At 41.3% G+C, this 21363-nt stretch overlaps 1 protein-coding gene across 1 annotated transcript in view; it reads left to right on the top strand.

Annotated features, from left to right (window-relative positions):
- IRS1 (insulin receptor substrate 1) overlaps positions 1–21363 on the top strand; it is a 55501-nt gene that overhangs the window by 32956 nt on the left and 1182 nt on the right. The gene's annotated exons all lie outside the window — the stretch shown is intronic.

Here is a 21363-nt window from a genome sequence, read left to right as displayed (position 1 = left end):
AGGTGTCCCATTTTTAATGTAATGTTCTACAAGGCATCTTATCCTGCAGGATAACTTCGTTAATGAAAAGAGCTAGGTTATGTCTAAATCTGGACACATTCAGGCTTCATCTTAGTCTAGTGTCAGACAGCTCTAGAATCCATCGCTAAGAAGGCTATGCTTGCTGGGGCAAAGTTGTTGTGGAAGAACACTGAGTATGAGCCCTGTGAGAGCTTGTCCTCCTTTCCTCCTGCCCTCCCTGTCCCCTCTTTCCATAGCTCTGCAATAAACTTTGTAGCTCAAAGTGTAAATGAATCCTAAGTTATATGAAAGTCTTTCCTTGAAAGAGACCATAAATCTCAGCAGTACGCTTCTACTTCTTAGAATACAGAAAAAGAGCCTCTGGGGTTTTGCTGCAGGGCTGGGTGGGTGTGGTTGATTTTTTTCTTTTTTTTTTTTTTTTTTTTTTTTTGATGCTGAACAGAAGTTTATCAAGTAAAGCTTGCTCAGTAACTTCAGAACCGAACCGAAAAAAACACACAGCTTTTCTTCTTTGGCCAAGAGAATGCTTTCTTATTACATTATGAAATACTTACATTTAAAAAGTCAATATTTACTGTTCTGTGAAGTCTTTAATATTTGACATTTTAGCCAGCTCTACCTTTTTTTTGTTCATTTTTGAGAGCGTCTAATGTTTCCATCCAGTGCAATGAAAATACCCTTAAATATCAATACTGTATTTAGCGATCAAAATAAATTAGTTTGAGCTTATCTAAAAGCCATTCTTGGTGGGTGGGAAAAAAGCACTCTAAGAATACAGATGGCGTGGTTGAGCGCTGACACTGGAGACCTGAGCTTACAAGTATTAGGGTTTTGGTTGGCTTGGTTGCAGTCACAGCATGCAACAGGGAAAAACAAATGTATTGGGAAAACCTCCTTTACTTTTGTCTCGTTCTAGGATGCGCCTGCCTGAGCGACTCTGGAGAGACTGACTTCCCCACTCACCACGTTATTGCTCTAGTGAAGGGGAAGGAGGGTGATGGTTGTGTAGATTGTTTTGTGACTTCTTTTTGCTCCCTAGAAATTACCAGCTGTGAGGAGTGAAGAAAGTGGGGGGGGGGTGGTGGTGAAGCCTTCCTCAAACCTGTTTGTTTTGCTGGTCCATGGGTAGCTCTGCCACTCCTTGAAATGCTGCGTTGCTACAATTTGGTCTATGCAGGGACAGGGTCTTGGTGGTGGCTGGCTGACCTCTGAGGGTACCGTGGAGCCCACCTCTGTGGCACAGGGGAGCGTGCCCACCTGATCCTGTGTATTGCATAGAAGTACTTGGGGATAAGTGTCAATGTCTTCTGATCAAGGGGAGATGAAAGTATGTGTCTGAGTATGCTTCTGAGGGAGAGAGGATTTAACAGATGCAGCATGAGAGGAGGCGCGAGATGCTGAGATGCTCTCTGTGGCTAAGTAAGGCTGTAAACTGCATGCCAGCAGTGGTGAATTCGGTGCTCTCAATATCTGTTCAAGTGGCCTTGCTACTTAAAGCGTAGGCATTGCTCTTCTGCGGATGGATGCTTACAGATAGCGTTACAGCCTGATCACTACAAGCTACAGCTTGCAGCCTACAAAACTGCAGCAACTTTGTTCAGTTTCTCTGTTTCTATGAAGTTGGGTTTCTTTCCAACTATATTCGTAGAGCAGAAACTGAAATCCAATCCAACTTCCAAATATGTATGTATTCCTGTTGGCAGTTGGATTTGAAGCTTTGCTTGGTTATTTAGCTTTGAGAGGTTGGCAAAAGCTGTCCTAAATACTGTTCTCTAATAATGAGGTAACTGACCATAACGTAGCATGTCAGGAAGGCTTCTTGGGAAGTTGCATCCTACAAGCAGCTAGAGGCACAGGAGAGGCAGTGGAAAACACGCAGCTCCAAACTGGCTGGAAGGAGGGGACAGACAGATCTCCCGTCCCCAGCTGCTGCTGCGGGCTGCGGTATGTTGCCACGAACAGAAAAGCAGCGGCTTGGTTGTGTCAAATGCAGGAGGAGCCTGTTAGAAAGGAAGAGAAACATCTGATAAACTGTCAAATGAGCTGTATTCTGAGTTCTGGCTAGTGTGGGGATGGCAGCCTATCTGTGGCATTTGAGGTTAGAATGAAGGAATTATTTTAATACAAAGGTGAAGTGCTGAAGGCTACAAGCCTCTGTCTGCAGGCTGGGTTGCTGTCATTTCCCGGTCGCAGGTTACTGGTGCTGCAGAACATCAAACATCGGGGTATTCCCGTGGCAGCCTCGCTAATCCAGCTGCCACAGTTAGGAGTGACCATAGCCTGGTCACACGCGAAGGTAACTGGAGCTATTAGCTAAAGTCTTGCCACTGATATTTTGCACAGCCAGGTTCTCATCCCTGAAGTTCTGTGAGCAGAAAATTCCTGCTGTTAGTCTTGGAGAAATATGTGAAGTATCCACATAATCTCTTCAGCCTCTCTGTTCCCACAAATCACAAGGTCCTTTGACGGGCATGGTTGCCTTTTCCTGGGTGTTCTGCAGCAACATACTCATTATGAGAAGGCTGAGGTCTTGCTATGTAGTTTCAAAGTTAACTTCCAAGGAGGTGTTAAAGTTATCTCAAACTGTGAGATTTGTGGCTTTTTATATTTAGCTCAAATTCTCTGCTGTAATTGGCATTTAGGCTAGTTATAGAAGGGTAGCTGGCTCCTCAGGAAACGTGCTTGTATTTCACGTTACTTGAAAACATGCATCTGTCTTTTTGTCATCTCGAAATCTGCATTGCAGGGTAAGGTTTCTTGACATAACTCTTTAATTTCCTTCATTTCCTTACTGGAGTAAGAATGAGATCAGGCTGCTGCTGCATCTTCTTACTTGGCTACGCACTTGTTTTGGCACCCCACCCCCCGATGGCGCTCAGCTTGGCTTCTAACTTGAGTTTCACATAAACAGCCAGCAGTGAAACCTAGAGGTATTGGTTTTCACTGGAGCAGATAGGAAAACTCCAGCAAAAAGAGACACACACAGCTGTGCTGGTGAGTACACCCCTGCGCTGTACTGTGGCAGTGTCTTGCCTCGATGTAGTCTTTTCCCAGCATACTGTATCTTCTAATTGTGGAAGCAAGCAATGTAGTTACATAGTTGCTTGACTTTGACTTTTTAAGAAAAATTGAATATCTGTATGACCGTGAAGTTTTATACTTACAGTTGTTCTCAGTGCCTTTTTAGGGCCTTCAGGTGATATGGAAAGAAAAATAAGTTGATGAATTCCTTCAAAATATTCTGTGAATGGTGTGAAAACAAAATACAGTGAAAGTCAGAAGTTACCGTCTTTTTTTTCCAGTAAATATTTATTATTAATGTGCAGTTCAGTTGCACTATCTGAAGGTTAGTTGTAGTCATTCCAAAATTACAAAAATAAATACACCGAGAATGATAGTTCCCAACTGATGTGCAGGGCCATGCAGATGAGCCAGCAGGCTGTTAGATATGCTTTGAAATATGGAGTACTTATAGCTGTGTCTCTGAAATGCTGCATTCAGTTTATAAGCACCCTTACAGAAGGGATAGTGGCAAATGGGCGTAGGTGTATCACGGAACAGTTAACGAGTGGTTAAAGGATGGAGGAGAATGCTGGGAAGAAGCACTGCTCAGGGTAGTTACGATAAATGGGTATCAGGTACTCATCTGATGTGAATCTTATTTGACGCTTTGTTTTGTCATGATCTGAACTCACGTTGTTTCTCCTTAGTCTAACTGAGAGCTCTTCTCTTCATGCAAATGTTTGCATGTTTGTGGTAACTAGAAGAAATTGCAGCGTGATGAGCATATTAGTGACATGTATGATACTCTTGCTTGTTCTTTACTATATGTGGTTACTATAAATACATGAAACAGAACTAACACCATCTTTTCACTTTTTTACAAAAAATCTCCCTGATTTGATGATTATGCACTGTATTAGAAAACCCGATGCTCTGGGTTTCTAGTATTAATGTAATTCCACCTTTGGAAGAGCTGTTTTGGCTTAGTTATGCTCGGTTCATCTGATCTTTGTTCAGTTGCAGTGTAGAAATAGTTGTTAGTGCATACCAAAACGTGAAGGAGGTGCGGCAAGGTTTGTGAATGTGGTTTGCTCGGGCTGCTGTGCAGTGGTCAGTGTGCCCGGGTGTTTGCCAGCTGCCCGAGTGTGCACATAGGCACAGCCGCACACGCGCCCCGGTTTAGCTTGGTGGTGTAGCCTGGCCCTTAGCGCCTGCCTTGCGGTGTGAACCCGAGTATGTGCTAGTTCCAAAAGGAAGGTGTACGTGAAATGGTGGGAGAAAAATGTGAAGCAGAGGACCTTAATGTTGGAGTTGTTGTTCTGCCCTGTGAATAGAACGTCTTTAGTAATGGCCTCTCAAAATCAGTATTTTTTACAAACACTAATATAATTAAAACCCAAGTAATCCATTCCTACCACCCAACTGGTAAGTTTTAAAATAGAGCAGCTGCTGCACGAGGAGCTGCACGTTGTGGGGCAGGGAGTACAGTTAGCTTCCCGAGCTGGAAAGGGGCCAGATCCGCAGAAGGTGAAGTGGGGCTGGCGGGGCCTCTCTGCTGTAACTTAATCCGACAGATAAATTCTTCTCAAAGTCAAACCAAGTAGTGAGTTCCCTCCTGGTATACCAGTGTTACACTGATTTATAAATGGCTGCTGCTTTCATGTCGTCTTTACAGCCTGTAAGATGGAGGGGCTTGAATTTTTTTTTTTTAAACATGTGTAGACACTAGATTAATTTTTTGTATTGTATTTTATGTTGGCATCTATGGGTACTAATGTTTGATTTGATCTTCACAGAAACAGTCGCCACCAACTGCAGAGAATGGTTTAAAACTATAGGAAGGCCAAGTATTGCTTGTTAATGTAGTTTGATTTTATTATTGTGTGTACCAGGGCCCCTTCTAAACTTTTGTTCTGATAAAATCACAGAAAGTAAAGGTCAAGTTATTTTCTCACAAGAGACCTCAGCCTGTATAGAAACTGTCTTCTTATTAAGTTAAAATAAAAAGTATACAGAGTAATTAAAATTAACAAAACTACTAGAAACTTTGTTTGCAAGTGAGTTGCCAACTTGGTTAGTTGCCAGCAGCAGCTTATTTTGCAAGGTGGCAGCTGAGATGTTGTTTGGCAACTACAGGTAACTTTGGGATACATGGGAAAGAAAATCATTGATTCCTGTTGACTTCAGGCAGGTTTGCAAACAGTGAATTGATATTATTTATGAGATGTTTGAAATCCCAGGTGCAGGTTCGGTGTGGATTTATTTATAAGAGTCTGCAGACCAGAGATTGTATCTGTGGGTTCATAACCACGTCTGTTTTCCCCTTCTGGGGAAACCTAGCTTCTTGCCTAACCTAGCTTCTTGTTGGTACTGCTATAGTGCAGGTTGCAGAATTGTATTTCAACAAGTTTTGTGGCAGATGAAGGCAAAAAGTAAGCTAGCTCGAAGTACTTAATGTATTTTGAAGCACTGTTGATCACACACAAAGACTGTCCCTCAACTGTTAAATTATTTTAGTGTTTCTGTTTTTATCTCTCAAAAGGTTAGCCTGCATCACAACTAGAGTGCTGAGAGCTTTGAAAGCTTCTGGCTCATCTGTCTTGAGTGCATTATTTTCTAGTGATTGGTACATCTGTGCACGTAGTTTTTAACCTCTAGTTGGTACTGACGTGGAAGATGGCATGTATTGTAGACGCTTGAAGGAAATGCTGGAATAAATCTTGCTTTATACTAGCGAATATCAACAAAGAATGCTTGGACATGTTGAATTGTGTGTGTTATATACATATCAGTCTATGCGTATAGAGTGTATCTGTGTGTGTACAGAAAGAGGGGGAGAGAGATAAGAACTGCTCTGTGGCTAATGAAGGCCAAAAGTGGGCTAGCTCACATGAAAACGTGTATAAATGATGGCGATACCCCGGTTGCTTGGGTGGTAGCATGGGTAGTCTGTGGAGCAGTGAAGCACGCCTGCGTCTCCTTGCCACCTGACAGAGGTAACCTGTCTAGTTGCTCTGCCCCTTGAAGTACCCCATCTACTCAGACTGCTGCCTGAAGTTTAATTTGCATCATACTGCTGGAGATGCACTGTTTTAAAACTGTTGTTGCTGTTTTGTCCTTCATTCAGGCACAACATATTTGTAGGGAGAATATTTTAAAGAGTGGATGCTTTAGCAATGTAAACAGTCGGAAAAGGAAAATGTAGCTTAATACTATTTAATATTATGCTCATCTGTGGCCTCTGAAGTAACAGGTACTTGTTTACATACTACAGAATATGGATTATGATTTTAGAAACAGTGTTTAGAGTTGCAAATTGGTTTCCTAAATAAAAGAAGGAAAGGCTTTATTGGCTTATAGAAATACTTGTGCTAAATTTGAAGTCAACACACTGAAATCAGAAGAAGCAGCTGGTATACAAGGATGGGAGCAGGAGGAGTCTGTGCTTTATGGACTGTCCTTCCCATAGCTCAGGGACCTCCTTACGCTCAAATCTGTTTGTTACTACTGATGACTTCTGCTTACTAAATTTAGGGTTTGTTGTAAATGAAAATTGCAACATTTTCCTGTAACTGAATCGGATTTTAAAACCGTAAGTAAAGGGGAAAGTCTTCTTTAAACCTTAGAAAGCAGAATGTCAGTAGACATCTGTGTTCTTCCCTGGTTTAATCACTACATCTGAATTGCAACTGTGGGATGTTTCCGAAACCCTGTTCTCCTTTCTTATGTTTCCATTAATTTAGTGAGCTCACTTTTGATGAAGCATGGCTTTATTTAGTGAAGTGAGTTAATAATTTCTGTATTTCATACATATCGTATAACTGAAGTGGCTAGTTCAACATTTAAAATACGCAGCTTTGAAATCTTAGGCATTTGAAGATGTTACTATTTTTTGTGGTCATAAAGTGAAAGAACAGTGCAGAAGAATTTGGTAGTTTACTCCTCTCTTCAATGTTTAAGCTGAGAAATAATGCAGCAGCAGCAAGGAGGCATCTGAACACAGAAAAGGAAATAAGGGTGCGGAAGCATGTGTGGACATGTTCTTAAGCCCATCTGGAAGACACTTGACAAAAATAGTAGGAAAAGAGGAGGTTTTGTGGGTTTTTTAATAAAAAAGCTGTGTTTACAGTTATGCAAAGATTGTGCTAGCAAAGATCTGATTGTCTGAGATGAGCTAGCTTTAAAATAATCGTTATGTAGTGCCCTATAAGGAAGTTTAGGGTTGCTTATTCTTTTGAAAATGTATATTACAAGAAGATTGACACTTAAAAAGCCATGTGAATGTCTGTATTGTCTATATTTTGGATGGTAGAATAGCAGAACATCCAATTTGCTCATATTTTTGACAATTTTCAGTGCTTAAGGCTGAAATTTGCCATGCTCGTTACCAGTCCCCTTCAGTCGAAATTCATTGGAAAGCTTCATCTGAAAGAATTTAACCATCCTCAATGAGATGAGAACACTATGCCTTTTTCTTCCCTTCCAACCAGTACTTCAGACAGCTCTGATGTTTTGCAGATTTTGAAGTGACCTTGAAGTTTGGAAGGAAGTAATCGCTACATTTCAGGTGTTGTATTTGTTTGAAAGCCACGCTTTGTTATGTCAATACGCTGAGTAACTGGAAAATGCCAAGTTGCATTTATGACAGAACTTGCTACACCTTGCAGTTATTTCTGAAAGCTGTGGCTCCCACTGCGTGCACTGCCATAGACCCTGATGCATCTTTCACTAGCAACCAGGGCTTCTAGCTCCAAGAGAATCGCAGACGAGAAGGAAAGTTTGAAAGGTTGTTTTCCCTTGTGAAATACCAGGACTCTGAAGTACAGAAAGAAAAGGCTCCTGCGTTTGTGTTTCATCATACTGTCTCTGCAGAGCAAGATGCCTAGAGATGCTGCAGAAACTCTCACTTCTAATTGTCACAATTCTTAATTAAAATTAAACATTGCACTAAGCATTGTGCATACTTAGTAACTAGAAATGAAGTAAGTTCGAAAAGTTTAATGTTTTTAAAGAAATTAATACGCGATTATTGAGATCGGAGAAAATACAGTAGAAAACAAACATCACCAATACAGATGTATTCATCTGTAGGAAATATGTGTTCTTTCTTTTCCCCTTCTTCTCCTTCCATGGTGTTTCTTATTTCTAAGAATCCTCAGAATTTGAACGGGGAATCATAAATTATGTCTGACAATATGGAAGTTTAGAGGTGGGTGTGTGTTTGGTTTTGTTTTATAACTGAGGCAGGGAGCTGTCTTGGTTTTGGAGTCTTTTGATTTTTTCAAGAAATGCAGTTGAACATTCTTTTTGCATGCTACTGTAGCCTACTTTAGCTCCTTTTTGTATATATGCATACTTATAGGCAGTGATGTTATACTCTTACATTTTGTGCAGTGCGTAGGATAAGTAGAAAACTCATGTTGCAGAAAAGTGTGATAAGCCATATACCTGCTGATAAAATTCTAAACTGCAAGATAGATATCTTTTCAATGTGACAACATAGTTGCAAAGTTGTTTTCTTTTTTTCCTTGTGTGATTTAAAATGCTGAAATGAACCTTCAAAAAAACCCTTTTTAGTAATACAAAAATCTGTTATTGGAAAGAAGGTGGATGAAATAACGTAGACTGAGATCTCTTTGGTTTCTGTGCTGTGTATGGTGGGTTTTTTTTCCGAAAATGGCATGAAAATGGAAATTTTATAACAAAAATGCTAGCGTTATCGTAATTAAAGCCTTCATTTAAGATAACTGGACCTAAAATTAGAGTACTTTTGGCTCTAGCATGGAAATACAGATGGAAAGTAGAAGTGAAGATACTTTCTGCTATTCTTCATATATTCTCCTTACTGTACAAGGACATTCAGAGTCCCTACTGCTCGAGCTGCAGAGGGTTTCCAAACGTACCCAAGAACTTTAAAAACAAGTACAATATTCTGTTGGCTGAGGGAAGGGATTACAGGGAGAATTTCATACAGATAGCTTCTGAAAGGAGAAAAGGTTTTGAAAGGGACCATGCTGTAAAACTTCCTTACTGTGGAGTGTTGGCTTTGGACATAACTTAGTACTGGGTATCCTCAATGGCATAGCTGCTTGGTTTGGAGTCTTACTGTGGTTTGGGTTACCTTCATAACAGAGATCAGAGAACTTTCTTGAAAAATTGCACTGATGTTTGTTACAACCACTCATTTTTATTTTTTTTTTTACATTTTATTTTATATTTTCCTTCTGCTCTTCAAGCTGTTTTCTCCCATCTCAGGCATATGTTTGATCTGCACTTGCTCCTTGAAATATAATGCAGGCTTCTGTTTTTTAAATTATATCAATAAGGCTGAGTGGAACATTACCCTCCTTGTTTGACCTCCGACATGTGATACACAATCCATTAAATCTCATGTAATATTTAAGAATTTAATACATTCTTTGGATAACATAACAGTAATAGTACTGACAAAACACTGCTCCAGGGAAAAACTGCTTATACAAACAGATGATGTGTGAGCAGTGGAACTAATGAAGCCCTGTTTCCTATAGATTTGTCTCACATATATTAACTGGCCCTTTCGTGCCCTCAGGCCCCCCTCTGCAGTACCTGCCAGAGGGTGCTGTGGCTGTCCATGGAGGAGACGGGTGTTGGGGCTGGTGGTGGCTGCTGACCAGCCTGCTCTCTGCTCTGTGTGGAACACACGGCTTAAAACTGTGTCTCGGAAAAGGGATCCGGCATTCAGCTGTAGATTGTGACAAAACGTACCGCAGCTTAGTGTATCTGAAACTTCATGTCTTTGCCAACGGTCAGCTGAATTTTATGTCCTGTTCAGAAGGTCTGCTCTCTATTCTACCAATTACAGAAGCTCCGTTTCTTCAGGAAACCAGACTGAAGAAGCTAGTGCAAGCTAAGGTTACTTGAGTATGGCACCACATAGTTTGTCTTCTTGGTGACCATGTTACTTGTGCTCTCCGTACCCCACCTTTCCTCTCCTGTCACTTCATTGACTTAGGGTTTTGTGCTGACTGTATTTCTACTTTGCAGCAAATGAATGTCTTTGCCCCTTGACTGGCTTAAGTTTAGCTGCCAGTTGGCCAATCCACCAAGCAGTCACTCTGAAGGAAAAGAAAATATTTATGTGCCTAGAGTAGTTATTTTCAGGGTATTTTAATCAATGGCTTTTCTGTAGTATGGCTGAACTATTAACATAGACTTCAGTAGTGGGGTACACAGTTGTTAGAAGACCTGATGGTGAAATGAAGCACAGGGTGATGTCCGGCTCAGTAATTTGTCTTTGAGGAGCTTCAGTTCTGTATGCCGAAGTTCATCCGATTTCCTAATCCTGCTTGCTTCTCCTTCTAGCACATTTTAGTTTTGGAACTGCTAAATGCCATAAGTATGTCTAGTTTTGGACATCAAGGAAACTATGCTCCATCATCAACATTGATTTGAACAGTACTACAGTCAGTAAGACTAGCAGTTTCAATAACTACTTGTCAGATACTACTTCAAACCATTTCTAAAGCCGTTATTGGTGCTTAAGTAGTATCATATTAAACTTCTTCGTGTTTCATGAAGAGACCTGGTTATGTGTAATGTGTGTTTTGAGTAACTTTTTGTATTAAGTTGATATTAAAGGGTGATTAATATTTATTTTGAGGAGAGGTTTCAATGTAGTATCAATTACTTTTGTAATCATTGAGACTATCAGCAGTCCAAGATAGTGAAAAATCCCTCTATTGGTTAAGAAAACTGGGTGGCCAGTGCTATAAATTTTTGTCGTAGGTTATGAGAACATGGAGAACTTTCCGTTTTATGAAATTATATAGTACATCCATGCAATGTAATAAGGCTGAATTTTTATATATTTTTTCAAGGTTGAAGTTTAGTGGATGTTTTCAATCATTGATTAACCAAGACATCTTAATGAGATGTGGTATCATGTACAGATCCTTTTGTGTGCGTGCTAAGCCTTTAATCTGTATTACTATATGCCTTTAATTTTAAATTGACTTACACTAATAGCTTCTAAAGGGTTGTGCTTAATACTAGATGTGACAACTGATGGAATATTTATGTGTCGCAATAAAATAGTATCGAGTGAGATTCTTACTGTTGTGAACAACTTTATATGGGAAACATTGCCACTAGGCACAGTTTTCTTAAGACTTTAAGAATTATTGAATTAAAATGTCTGACTGCAAATTCTGAGATGAGAAAAACTTCCACCTTTGACTTTTGCCTGTGTAATTATACAGTCTCATAATGCTAGATTGGTGTTAAAATTATATCACATAATTAATGTGACTGTTGATTAGTTTCCCATTTGAAATCATGGCAACTGCACAAGTGAAGATTAGTCCATTTAAGCTGTTGGTGACTTTAAAATACAATATTGGCAGTCATTCAGGCTTTTAGGATTTCACTGAACGAAACTAAAGAAACAGCAGTAAAAGACTTGGTTTGTCTGATTGGTCTTTATAATTTGGATTCAATTCACAGCTGTATCCAAATAGGGCTCCCCCCTCCCCGAGAGATGGCCAGGTGCTGCTTCCTCTGTCTGTACCCTTCAAGCTTGAGATAGCTCCATTGCTTTGAATCAGAATTACATTTTCTTTGTGCCCTTTCATCACCCTGTATTTACTATTTTCTTGTTACTGTGGTTTCTGGAAATAAATTGGATGACGATTGTTTTGAAAACCTAATCTATATACAAACAAGTATTTCAGTGTTTAAATGGTACAATGAATACTTTAGTCATGAACTACCTCAGAGCTCATTAAAGTGCTCAGCATTGTTTTTGAGGTTAATCCCATCACAGTCCAGAGTGTCTTGATTGCTAAATCAGTGGGAGTAGAAGGGTAAAGCTCTTGCTCTACCAGTAAAGGCTTATTTTCTTATGTTGTTGGAATTTTGTTTCTTTTTCCAGCTAAAACTTCTATTTACATGTAGATTTTACTTAATTTTGTAAATCTCTTGTAATGTGGAATGATGCTTGGCAATGTATACAGTCAGAAAATTCTCAAATGTGATTTGTTTTCTTAAGCGTTTATACTTCTGTCCCCACCCTCGTGCATATATATTCTCATAGTTTAAGACCATGTAGTAGGAAATCAGTATTTCCCAGAGATAACATATTCTTGTTCAGTTTGTACGCAGTGTTCAGGGAATGAAACAAGTTTTCAGTTCTTGCTATTCTCATCAATCTATGGCTGGCCCGATGTTTTATTTATAGCACCTTGTCCAGATGCTGCCTTGCATCTGTCGTCATGTGGGCACTGTCAAGACACGTACCACCCCGCTGCCTGACCGCTGGCACCCTCTGAACCCTTCTGTCTGGTAGCAGTTCTCATCTCACAGTCAAGACACCGAGATACAGGAAGATCAAAGCACAAACGTAATTCCCTAGATGTTACAGTGACTGTGTGTGTTTGAGACATCATGACTTCTTCCTCCTCACAAGAAAATTTCATGTAGAAAATAGATGGGGTAGATGTCTTACCTGTTTCGTGTGAGACCAAGACAGAGTAGAATTATATCGCAAATATAATATCGCAAATCAACCCAACAGGGAGAATTAGATTTCAGGTCTTTCTGTATCCAGCTGTTTCTGTGTCCAGTGCTTATCCACCCACCCCTAAGTTGCATACCCCAACCACAGCACTTGGTTGTTGAAGAGCTTTTGAGCATGGCTGATGCTTTGGATTTCAGTTGCCAGCTTTTAAGTGTCAGAGGATTCTGAACATCAAGTACCAGAGCTGGGAAGAGAGAACAACACCGTATGACTCTACCTGGAGAGTTTTGCAATTTACGGCAGAGAGAGAAAAGGTTAAAAGGTCAGGTCAAATGAGTGCAAATTACTAGAAACTAGAAATAAATTGTGAATGTATGTGGATGTACGTGAAAGTACATTCTTACTGAAACAAATTTATGTCAGATGTCGTAGACGTGTAAGATCTATTATCTTCCTGGTCTACAGAGGAGAAAACAGTGGGTCAAAGCAGTTAATGTGCTTCATTTGATGTCAGACTGATGGTGGTATCTTGGTGAAAAGCTAAATCTGTGGTTAACTAACTGTGTTCTAGTCCAGCTTCAAGTTGTAATAAACTTTATTGTTGCTTTTTGCCTTTTACCAAAGACCTTCTGCTTTTACTGTATTCAAGCACTGCCTGTAATTTGTTTTAAACTGCTTTTTCTGCTGTATACTACAGTTTTTGTAATAAGGCTTAGCAAAGTGTCAAAACAATGGATGCTTTGTTATCTACCTTGGCTTTCCAAACTTCTTGTTACAATTTTGTCAACTTTATGACATTTTGTTTTTTCTTATTCCCTCGTCTGTTTTCTTGGCTTGTTTTTCAGAATGTGTTTTCCAGCACCTCCTTATTATCCTTTTTTTGATATTTAATGCGCTGTTGTTGGGAATTGAGGAAGTGTTTCATCCAAAATTGCTGCAGAACTTCCTTCCCACGCTGCTGCCAAAAGCGCTGCAGACTAGCTACTTAATTTGCACTGGCAAAATTCAAAGGCAAGGTCAGCTGGCCAGGTTATCCCCCTGCAGGGCTTCTGTCTTCCTTTTAAATGCCATTTTTCTTCTGTGTGTTCTGCTTTTTCCCCTTACTTGTCCATGGGGGGGAAGATGGCTCCAGCTAAGCCGAATGGTGTGAATCCTTGCTTTAAGCCGGAACTCTCACAATTTAGTGTGTATCACAAGAATATTTTCAAGGTAGTTCAGACTGGTTATGTAGGGTTTTTTAACAGGTTAGAGAAAAGTAAATCTGGCAGAAAATGAGCATTAGAAAGCTCAGAAAAGCACAGGAGAGCGTGGCCATGTTTGGCTGTAGGAATGGGGAAGCAGACCACAATGCCAGAAACGCACATGGAATACAAATTCACAGAAGGATAATGAAAATAAAAATTCAGCAGCTGAGATCTGTTCTGGTTATGTGGTAGCTACACTGGGTGTAATGTGTTGCTGAGCTCCAGTGCTGGTGTAAGTTAGTTGATATAATATGAGCACAGCTTCACTGCACTCAAGTTTGGTCAAATTTAATTGTGTGTGTTTAAATTGCTAACAAGCTGAAGGTGTGTGAGTGTATCTGAAGGCACACAGATCATCTGCTTCCCCACAGGGAGAGCAGTTGTAATGGTTCCTGGCATTGGTGAGTGTTATTGAATTCCAAACTACCATAAAAGTAATTAAAAAAAAAAGTGCTAAGAAAATTCCTTTGAGAAACAAATTGCATGATGAAGTTGTGTTTCTGGATTCCCCTTGTTGATATGGCTGGTGTATGGTTATATATTTGGTAAAGACAAATACTGCTCAGTGTTTTTCAAGGATACAGCCATACAAAGTGCACTTCACCCTTGCTTTCTTGAACTGGAAGTGGGTTATTGGGTCATCAGTGGAAGTGTGAATGCCCCAAATTCATCAGGGTTAGACGCTGAAAGCTCGGTGAACTGAACAGTACAAATTCCAAAATAGTGAATGACCCAGGTTGTTGAATTTGAAAGTTTCTTTGAATCTTAAAAGCAGAAGCAATGTTGTCCCGTGAAGGCTGAATATCCCTTCTCATTATTACAGTCTGATGGAGGGGAGAGGACCCTGGGCCAGCACAGGATTTGTCTGAATCACAGACAAACAATGCTGCCAAAAGTATTAGAGAAGCATTATGAGAAGATTTGGGATGAACCTGAAGTATTGATCTAGTGAGGTCCTGTATTCCCTGGCTTCATAGCAACACTATTATTTTCAGTCCTGACACAAAGGGAATTTCTCTTCATGTACGCTGAACTCAGCCTTTCGCTGATTGCTCAGCTGGACTGTCAGTAGAGGAAGGGGAAAGATCCAGAGATTCAGTCCTTACAAAACTGGAAGAAACAAACATCAGAATCCCACTTACAATGTAGCAGTTGTTAATGAGATACTATTCTCATGTTTTCCATTTCACAAAAAGTAACAAACAAAAATCTACGGGCTACCTCTTGGTTTTTTTTGTAACTTGCGACTGTTAGACAGTTGTTTTGCTTTATCTCTTAGTTATGTAACTGCAAAAAAAGTTGTAAGTTTTCTTTATAAAACAGACTATTGAATTTAAGCTCTTTTTCTAGACTTAGTCATATTTTGTTTCTTTCAGTCTTCGAGAAAAAACAAGAGCTCAGTTACTTTTGTTTCCAAAAATTGAGAAGATGAAATATTTAATCAGAAATTCAGTACTGGCGTCAAGTCAGTTTTGTTCAAACCCTTAACTGGTGCTGGTTTTATGTAATAGAGCGGGAGATCCCTTAAATAAGTTTTCTGCATACAAACTTGGTGAATTCTGTTTTCCAGTGTCTTTATATAGTGGTGCAGAGAGCTGGCCAGTTTCCTCCTCTTTACAGGGGGGCAGATGGGACCTCCAGCAGTGTCCCTCTCTCCTGTGCTTGGGGCGGGCAGTCCTGGCCTTCGTGCCCATGGCAGCAGCCTTGCTTGCTGACCTCAGTTGTGGGTTTAGTTTTGTCTTGAGGGAGGGTGAATCGAGTTGACACACTGTGAAGTTGAAATCAAACATATGAATTCTTTGCTGGGCAGAAGCTAATCCAAAGAATGTGCGTGGTTTAGTTTGTGTTTTCCCACTGTACCTACACCCCAGGAAGTGGGTTCTTAAGTGTAAGAACCTGATTCTGCTCGTCATCTTATTTCAAAAGTCTCTTAGTTTTTGGTTGTTCCCACCTTCTCTTTCTGAGGAAAAGAGGAAAATCTTCCTCTGTGGTGAGGATGAGTTTTTTTCAGTGCTATACATGATGGGAGTGAATTTTGTCTGAACTCATAACAGTAACACTATCCATAACTGGTCCTTAGGTTCCTCCATCAGTGAGTGATTACCTATATGAAGAAGAATCAAATCCAGTTACTCAGCCTGATAGGAAGGGACTTGGTGAAACCGAATCACCAGTAATTCTCCACTTTCCACTTTCACAAGGAAGCTGAAATAGGCATTTTGGGGTACAATGAAGAAAAGCTTATCTAGGCTTATTAAATGTAGATTATAGCCTGTCAAGTTAAATAGCAATGTTGTAATTACCTTGTTTAGTTCTATTTTGAATTCCTTTTGTTAGTACTCAGGCTGCAATTAACATACTAGAGCAACCATTGTTTCTTCTTGCATTCCTTTACGCTGTCAACGGTCAATGTGAGATTGGGGAAACTGTACAACGTATTTGCATCTCTTTGAAAAGAAGTTATTTGAGCTAGTTTAAATGTTGGTTGATGTTTTGAATTTATCCCAACGAGATGCTTCCTGTAGCTGCACACGTTCGTAATGCCAAGAAATATGTAAACAGACACTAGTTACAATCGTCAGTGTGGTGAACACAGAAATACGTGGATAAATTCAGCTTTTAAGTAGGTGTGTACCGTTTCATTATGATTAGGTGATGACTCATGCAAATGTCACCAAGACAAGAGCTGTAAATGAGTTTTTCAGGACTACTTAATGTTGTTTACTTTGTGTCAGATTTCTAAAAACACTTGGTTATGCCTGCCCAGTCAAAGGGTCCCCAGGCTGCGTGCAGACCTTGGCTTGTGAAATTCTGCACAAGTCCGCTGGTGTATTTTCATAATAGCTATCTTTTTATTCTGGGCTTTTGTTCCTGAGCTTTTTACTTTTTACTAGGTAGATATGTTCATTATGTAGTAAATCACTGTTTACACAGAATCACAGAGTGGTAGGTGTTGGGAGGGACCTCTGTGGGTCATCTAGTCCAACCCCCCTGCTGAAGCAGGGTCACCTAGAGCAGGCTGCATAGGACCTCGTCCAGGCAGGTTTTGAATATCTCCAGAGAAGGAGGCTCCACAGCCCCTCTGGGCAGCCTGTTCCAGTGCTCTGTCACCCTCAGAGTGAAGAAGTTCTTCCTCATGTTCAGACGGAACTTCCTGTGCTTCAGTTTGTGCCCATTGCCCCTTGTCCTGTCGCTGGGCACCACTGAAAAGAGTCTGGTCCCGTCCTCTTGACACCCACCCTTAAGGTATTTGTAGGCATTTATAAGGTCCCCTCTCAGCCTTCTCTTCTTCAGGCTGAACAAGCCCAGCTCCCTCAGCCTCTCCTTGTAGGAGAGATGCTCCAGTCCCCTCATCATCCTCGTAGCCCTCTGCTGGACTCTCTCCAGTAGGTCCTCATCTTTCTTGAACTGGGGAGCCCAGAACTGGATGCAGTGCTCCAGATAGGGCCTCACTAGGGCAGTGTAGAGGGGGAGGAGAACCTCCCTCGTCCTGCAGGCCACACTCTCCTTAATGCACCCCAGCACACCATTGGCCTTCTTGACAGCAAGGGCACACTGCTGGTTCATGGTTAGCTTGTCGTCCCCCAGCACTCCCAGGTCCCTCTGTTGAATCTACACAGAATAGGATACTCTATGTCATACTAAATTAAACAACAAATACGTTGACTTTTAAAACCTTTTGTTTATAACTAGTAACTTTGACAGGGAATCTTCAGCCGGTACTTGCTGCACGTTGTTTCAAATGAGATGCTGGTGGAATAAGGTATAGTTTTGGAGGATACGTTTGGTTTAGCAAGGCTGATGGCACAGCTGGGAAACGATCCTCCTTTGGCAGATCTGGCAAAATCTGCAGTTTCTTCAGTCAGGAGTTGTATTTTGATTGACCTGGTTCTGTTACCTGTAGAGCTGTTTCCTAAACAGATGTCAGGTCTGGTGTTGGGGAGCCACATTTTGCCCCAGCATATTAATCAGTGACTAAGTGGTTGCATTTATTTGCTGAAATGACTGTGGAGCTTCAACAGCAACCCTGCATTATTTTACTTGTTCTGAAATGAAATGACCCTTTGGAAGGGCGTTTCTATTGGTATTTTAGGCACAAGACACATTATTGGCCCTTAATAGCAAATAGAAGTTTAAGCTGGTGATTAGAAAGTCTTCTGCTTGGCGATCGCTTGAGTTTTCACTTTCGTTTCTTTGATAGATTTGTTCCTCCGTAGTTACTGTTCAAAGATAATGGATTGTAAGGAAGGAATAAGCATTGCACTTCAAGTGTACTTTAACAACACATCTATTTTATGTATGAAAATTCTCTTAACTTCAGGAAAGATGTACTATTAAATTGTCTAGACACTCTACACTTAGAGAATTCAGTTTTTAAGTACTCCTTTCCTTCTCCAGCTCCCTGATAATGGAAATAAAATGAAGCATCAACTTATTTTTAGTTACTGGATTTAAGAATGGGGCTTCAGCTGTAATAGGAACTGCAGTTAGCTGTGTCGTATCCAGCCTGGACTAATAGATTCGAGGAGAGAGCATTGCCAGCTGGAACGTGCGTGAGTGTTATCTGTGTGTGTGTTGTAACAGATGTTGAGCAGAGACTACTTGTCAAGGGTACCTTGTAGTAACTTTTAAAGATGCTTATTTGTTTCAGTACATTTTTTGTGCGTCACTAATTTTTTCCATAAAGTCAACCACAAACTGCTTTACTGGGGACTCCAGCTGAAACTTGTGGTGAATAGGAAATAGATTAAACACAGGTTTTCCCTCTTCTCTGGCTGCCAACAGTGATGTCAGTAGTTTTAATGGTCCTTACCTCAGCTTGCTGCAGTCCTAGCACTCTCTATTAAAACACTTGTCTTCTGCACTGTTTTTGTATGTTGTTAAGGAAATGCTGATGGCTGTTGATAAGAAACAATGAGGTATCCACCAAAGACTAAAATTCCGAATAAGTTACTTCCACCTTCACACTGTAATAGTCCTCTGAGGAGAGAGGAGATTCCGATTGTTTTGTCAAAAATCTAAGAAATATTCTTCTACGTCCAGCAAAGAGCATTTGTGCACTAAAATTAAGGATAGGGCTTTTGGCTGTAAGTTATACAAAAACAAGAATTCCCTGGACCCAAGGCCTTAAAGGTTGATTGCATTTCCATTCATTTCAGAATGGCGGTTTTCTAGGCATCTTTGTGCGTTCGGCACCACTGTCCTGTAATAGTAGCACAGGTTGTCATTCTCGGTTACACAGCTTTCATTTTGTGGATTTGTCAGAGGAACTGGGGATTTGAAAACAAGTAATTGCAAACCATAATTTCAGATGGTCCATAGCAAAGGGTCTGAATTTTTTTTCCTTTACAAAATTCGAAGAAAACGAAAGCTACTGATAGATCTTTATCAAAAGGTGATGGCTGGATTTCCGTGTTGTACTGCTGAAGGTACTGGAGGTGTAATTACAAGCTTGAAACTGCTCCGTGCCCCTGTGTCCTGTCATACCTCTAGCTGAAGGTGGTAGGAAATGCAGCCCGTACCGGTTCGTGTCCTGCATGATTCTGGCTCTTCATCCCAAGTTTCAAACTCTTGCGTGTTTCAGCCTGCTGTGTTTTTTCACTCCTTTTACACAGGCGCAGGACTTTCATGTGTGGGCGTCTGGATTTCTGCAGTTGTGGTTTTCCTCAGTATTATTTTCTTAGTGAATTCCTCTAGGAAGTGTTTAGTTTTTCAAATAGACTTGGTCCTCTCTTTCTTCCTTTGCTCTTCTGACTTCTGAGTCCAGGAGTGAATGCCCACTGGTAGCAGTTGCGATGACTCCTTGGCCATACTGGTTGAATTGGTGAGGAATTGGGTTGGACAGGTCGTTTTGTTCGATACATGGTGCATTTGAGTTTAGACGGCCTGAATACTAGTGAAGAGGTGTAATACTTGGCTCTGATACTGCAAATTATTATTTATGTACTTAAAAATCGCCTTGCAGAAGAAGGTCTAGCGGTGTGGAAAAGCCGTTACTTGCTTTCCTCCTGCTTGTGCTGCGCGCGGGCCCTGCGTGGGCACCAGCCGCTCCTCCGGCCCCGCTGGGCAGGAGCCGCTGTGGAACACCCGCCTCGGCTGTGCAGCACGCACATCACGCACACTTTGCTCCTTCGCTTAAATGAAGCCATTTCTCCTTTGTTGCTCATCTTTGCTAATAAAGTATGGAATTACTAGCTAATTTTAGGTTCAACATAGTTGAAAGCTGCAAAGCTATGTGAAGCTGCATATAGATATTTGGGTAGGAACATTCCAGTCGATCGCAATGCGAGTGCAGAAGAAAGTTGAAAGTAAATAAGAGATCTGTGAGATAATTCTCCAGGGAGTTTTCACAGCATACCACACATCATTTGCAGGGATAGGCTTTCCTTTCACTTGAAGGACCACACAAAGTAAATTCTGTTTCTTGGGCAATTAAAGAATACAGGACAGGAGGTCTTTTCAGTTTTTTTACTTCAGCGTGTCTATGGGAAGCCTTTATTTGTGCTGAGGAAAATGCACTGTTTACCTATCTTTTCAGGAGCGTCGTTAATATCGAAGATAGAAATAGACACACTTTTATGTAACATCTAAGTCTCGCTTCATCAGACTTTAGGCGAAACTCCTGAAATGTAAATGATGGCAGTCCTCTAAGCCCAGCTGAAACAAAAATGGTATTCATTTCACTGGTGCGCTGTTCAGTCCCCCGTCCCCCAGCCCTGCAGTGCGAGGGGAGGAGGACGGGGCTGCGGGCTGCGGTGGCGCGGGGGTCTCGGGCCTGCGACGCTGGCGGGGGGGATACTGCGCGCACGTGGGGCTGGCCGGCGTGGCGGGGAGGCAGCCCGTGGCGCTCAGCCCTGTGGCCGGGACATGGCTCTCTGCGGGGCCGGAGCGTCTGCCGCTGCCTTGCCAGCGGGATGGCACCCAGAGCACCCCAGCACGCTGCGTCACTCACGGTCAGAGCCCCGGCACCAGTGACCTGCCTGTGCAAAATCGACTGGAAAGTGGGTTGGGGAGGACCTGGGGCCAGAGGCAGTTGTGCCATGTGCTAGGCCAGGGGGGCTGGTGCCGGGGGACGAGCAGGGCTGGTGGGCCAGCAGCTTCTGACGTTCATTCCCCAGTAACCCTGTGCTGTGCGTTATTAGGATTGCAGGACCTTGTTACTCACCCCGTCCTCTCTCAGAGAGAGAAGCAGAAAGCAGATAAATATACGAACTTCAACAGGATTTTCTGGATACAATTTCCTTGTAATTTGTGTGGCAGCATGAAGTGGTAACGCTGCACTCCTAATGCTCCATACCTTGATCATTCTGAAGCAAACAGTGGCATTTGCAGGTGGCCAGGAAGCCCCAATATCTAACGAATCTTACTTGGAGTAGGTAAAAACACCACCAGCAGGCTAATGGTTTAAGCTTTTCTTCCCCTGGTCGTAGGAGCTTGTCAGAGTTAATCAGTACGGACCCGTAAATTGTTTCTGCTTAGGTGAATCTCTTGCAAGTTTTGAATGTATTTCTGACTGCTTGGAGTTTTATTGCCAACATCTGTTTTAAATGCTTTTGGGATTCAGATGCTTGAGTACAGTTCAACTGTGTATGCCATCGT

Source organism: Opisthocomus hoazin, chromosome 4 (genome assembly GCF_030867145.1).
Source record: "Opisthocomus hoazin isolate bOpiHoa1 chromosome 4, bOpiHoa1.hap1, whole genome shotgun sequence".
Classification (NCBI taxonomy): domain Eukaryota; kingdom Metazoa; phylum Chordata; class Aves; order Opisthocomiformes; family Opisthocomidae; genus Opisthocomus; species Opisthocomus hoazin.
This window is presented reverse-complemented; position numbering and strand designations above follow the sequence as displayed.